The following is a 4,909-nucleotide window of genomic DNA, read 5'->3' as shown; positions in this document are numbered from 1 at the left end:
TATATATATATATATATATATATATATATATATATAAGGTGGCTTGCGTTATCACGAACAGATCAATTACCTGGAAAACCTTCCAACCTGGCGACAGCGCAACCGAGTTGTAGGCGAGTATGTAGGTCGACTTTATGAAAAATTCTCGGGTTAAAGATAACGGCCGAGCTACTCTCGACCGCTATTTCCAAGCACGCTCAACTTCGTCATTGCAGCCTTTATGAACACTCAATCGATGAACGAAGTCGAGGGATACTTCAAAAATTCATTCGCTCGGATTTTCTAATTTTTACTTGATAACAAGTATTAATTCTCCATAGTCCAACGTTTTTTTTATTGCTTATATGCCTCGTCCAACTGGGTCACTGGTAGCTAATTGTGTTTTTCAAAGGATTTTTATGCTCTAAAAAGATTCGAAAAAATTCTGGTCTCTTTCAACATTCGAGAATACGATTTTATAGTACAATGATATGACGTGAAACATTTTCTACTTTTTTTGTCCGTGTCTGAATCTGAGGCAGAATAATTAAAAATTGAAAATTCGCCTAGATCTTTAAAATCTCTCTCTTTTAAATCATTAAGACGATAGCTTGATATTTCGATTATGAATAATCGTTTCTTTTTTAAACTTGACTCGTTCTGTTTTCCATTATATATTTTCTCACATTCTAAAGTTGAGAAAAATACCGACAGTTCTAGGACATCATTCTTTAAACGATCCGAAACCTCTTAGATAGAACGCGCAAAGCAATTAACCTTCCGTCTGCAACAATATTTTTACTCCCTCAGCCAAATTTTTTTATCGTTTCTTAATGGGCAAAGATACCCCAAAAAGTAATAAAAAATCAATATTGAAATATCGTAGCAAAATCAGAAGTTTTATAAAGTATAGATATTTGAAATTACTTGTAGAATTATACGTGAAAATAATTAGTTTTTCTTTAATAGCAATAGAAAGTCAAAAAATATAGAATGATAGCTTTAACTTACTCTCGTAAAATGTTTTTTTATTTGAAAATTTCAAAATTTATAATCTCTTTTGCCTGAATATAGATGAAAAAAAAAAATAAAAAAATTATGAGCATTGAAGGTGCAATATAATTATAAAGTTTAAACAGTAAACAAATAGACTCGTTTTCACAATATACAGTAACCTAAAGATTAATGGTTACCATTAAATTCATGAATAAATTTCATTGATGAATCTCTTGGTAATTTTTAGGTAACCACATATTATGAAAAGAGACCTTAGTCTCTCATAATATATATTGATTTTTGCTATCCCATGCTCCAAAAGATTCCATATCTTTTTTGAAAAAGAATGAAACTATTGCATTTTATAGGATATCCACTTTAAAACTGTACATTTCTCTGCAATTTTTATTATTAATAAAAATTCTTTATTAATTACAAGCTATGTCATTTTGAACGCATTTAAATAAGAATTAGATAAGATATCAAGAGATGTTTTTTTCAAGTTGTATTCGAGGAAGATATATTATTCAAGATGATTTCGAAGAAAATATATTTTAATTAAAAAAAATTGACCTTAGATGAGAGCATCAAGATAAAATAAAGTTTAACTTCATTTTTAAATTATTAAAGCTTATGAACTTATTTAATAATTTATTATTATTAAAGCTTAAATTATTAAAGCTAAATTAACTAGCAAAAATTAATAATTGGAAATACAACTGGAGCATAGAAAAATCATTTCTGACTATAAAAAGTATATTACAAAAATCAATTTTGCAACAAATTGTCATAAACAAATTATTATAACAAATTGTTATAAACAAAATTTTGAGCAAAAAATTTCCAGATGGAAGATTAATAATGTAATAAATATATCACTGATATTTTATATATTACGTTACAAGGCCTTGTCTGAATGCATCAATCTTTTATTTCAATTAAGTAGAAATGAGATAGATAAGAATAAAAAAGTATTCTATTTCTATTTTCGGCCGAATCTTGTTGTTTAATAATTCACATATGTAGATTTACAAATACATTATTCAATTGTATAAATTGCGCACCGATTCGGATTTGTCAGACTTGAAATGAAAACAATAAACTGAAACCAAAAATAACAAATCACAAATTACATTGATCGTCAATTTAATAATGATGCTAATAAGCATCTTGAAACACTGCAAAAAAAACTTTTTTACGAGAAAGTGGCGTCGAATCTCATTTGAAATTTCGAAAGGCAGTCATTACTAGCAACAATTTCGCATGGTTTGGACAAACAAGTGAATGTAACCGTTACTTAATAAGCGTAGCTGCATTATGTGCTGTGATTTTCGGCAAGGCGGTCGACACGTTTGATTACAGCAAATATCACAAACCATATCGAATTGATAGTTTTACATGGAAAAACGAGTGATGACTAAGCATCGATTCGGCACCTTGCGCTCGTTTTTATGATTTTGATTTATGATCACATCTTGACTGCGATTTTAGATGAGTATCGAACCGAAATAGATGAAAATCCAATTTAGTCGCTTTCTTGAACAAATTAATCGCTTTGAACGATTCAACGTTGAAAATGATTGTCCATCGGTTGAAGTCAGATCATCAATATTTCGTTTGGTGGCTCGCTCGATTTTCGCAGCAGAATCTAATCAATTCAAAGTATCGCAATAAATGGCGACGACATTAATTACCTGAGTGGGTGCGCCAGTCTTCTATGTAGGAAACTGACCATGCTATTAACTGGCCGATGTTTTGTCATGCAAAAAGACAGGAGATGAATGCCCGATCGGCCGTCGGCCCAATAATGATGTACAGTGAATGCTCGAGGCAGTTACTACGCGTTCCACTTTGCTGACCGTTCGCCGCAATATTCGCGCAAACTATTGACGATTCGATTACAGTCGCGAGACTTTCCAGAGATGAGCAACGTCAATTATTATAAAAAAAGAAAAAGAAACAACGATGCTTATATGTATATAACATGACATAATTTATTTAAACCCTTATTATTTCGCAAACTATTACTTAAAATAAAAATTTATAAATAACTTCTTTACTTAATTTTTTAGAAATTGTGTGTGTGTGTGTGTGTGTGTGTGTGTGTTTGTGTGTAAAGCCTTAAGAAAATAAAAATCATCCATTGCTCCCGTCAGATTTATATCTCGAGGTTTACATAAACATATTCATATACATATGTATTTGAATTTCAATTTTTATAACAGCATGATAGTTGTCAGAAGATACTATGTTATTTTATAGAACGACATGATGCAATGTAAAGATAAATACAAGCTGTAAAAATGATTATATCTCTTTCATAAATTTTTTATTAAAAATAAAAAAGAAATTTTTAGAGGAAATAACGGAGTATCGGAAAATCAAGAATTCAGGGAATGTTCACAATTATCGGGCTATCTTTTATTTCAGTTTTTATTTCGAGTTTCAATTTGTCGTTTAATAATATTTAGTAAGTAACAGTCATCGAAGCGAGAAAATATGAGGGAAACACGAACGCTTTATGTCCATAAAAATCATAAATAATATACGTATTTAATTAACTTCAGTTGATGAAAGAGTTTATTAATCTTATAGGCAACGCCATTAATGTGTAACTACCAGGAAAGCGTGTTAAACAGAGCAACGCCTAAGCTTTTTAACATGCACACATAATACTATATATTATATGCGGCATTGTTTTAGAACGACATTCGCCGTCATGATACAACGACATTCACACGCGTTCAACGTTTCCCGGATTCGTGTGTGGGTGTGAAAATAGTAAAATATACAATAAAATTTGGAACGTTCAATTTCTCGCGCTTCTCAGCAAATCTTTCAAGAGTATGCGACCCGGCGTGAACCATTAATCGATATATAGGCTAAGCCGGCTGACGTGGCTGCAAGTTTTTCATGCGTCACGTCTATTAATGCGGCTGTATATACCTGCCTGCGTGCGTCGCTTTTTTTGCCGACAAAAGTATCTCCACGCGAAGGATTTAAATATACACGATTACGATGTGCCTATAAAAATAATGGATAAATCAATACAGTTAATACAGTTATATTTGAATTAAAATTCTCATTCAATAAAATTATATAAAATAAAATTATGAGATTAATAGTTAAAATTTAATTCGTTTTATAATGTCATTATTAAATACTATTAATGTTGACCGCGTGAAAATATCAAGAAGTGACAACAAATTTAAATGCAATATTAATTCGTGCAGTTTCAGACTTTTGACAATAATTGACAATTTATCTTTATAATGAATTCACGACGCACGCGCTATAAAAAAATTGAATGACAAACGATCCGTAACGCGAATTAAATTAATTACCTACAGAACAACATCTCGACCGGGACGAAGCACAAAATGCTAATCGCTTCTACAGTTGCGTAAGCGAAATTAAACAGGAGATCAAAAGGCGCGTTTCGACCTCGTTAAAATGCTCGATATGATGATCGTTTACATTAAATCGCCTATAATATTTCTACGCGAATAGTTTTTTAATAGTTAATCTGCGTACGAGTGACCCCAAGAATAACATCCATTCTTTTACGCAACGCAATGTGTCCAAGTCGAATAGCTGCGTGTAAGTCCGATAACACGCTGTACTATCGGGTCAAGCCAGTAAACAGTGTATCGTATTCGATACGTTCTCAATGCGCGGCTTTCAGCGCTTTCTGAGGATACCCTTGTCAATCTATCTCCCGTTGTGCAAACGCGGCATCGCACAAACACATCATAAAAATGACGTAATTGCTGTCGCGAGAGTCCGGATTAGATCGAAACACGCGCATCGCTGGAGCGCACAGATGGAAAGCGCGTTCAACACGGGAACAGAACAGGAAATCGATATCGACGCCGATTCGTTTTGATTCAATATGAGAGAGAGAGAGAGAGAGAGAGAGAGAGAGAGAGAGAGA

At 32.3% G+C, this 4,909-nt stretch overlaps 1 protein-coding gene across 1 annotated transcript in view; it reads right to left on the bottom strand.

Annotated features, from left to right (window-relative positions):
* LOC105623178 (inositol-pentakisphosphate 2-kinase) overlaps positions 1 to 4,909 on the bottom strand; it is a 29,249-nt gene that overhangs the window by 16,113 nt on the left and 8,227 nt on the right. The gene's annotated exons all lie outside the window — the stretch shown is intronic.

The sequence above is a fragment of the Atta cephalotes genome, assembly GCF_000143395.1.
Source record: "Atta cephalotes unplaced genomic scaffold scaffold00054, whole genome shotgun sequence".
In the NCBI taxonomy this organism is placed as follows: domain Eukaryota; kingdom Metazoa; phylum Arthropoda; class Insecta; order Hymenoptera; family Formicidae; genus Atta; species Atta cephalotes.
This window is presented reverse-complemented; position numbering and strand designations above follow the sequence as displayed.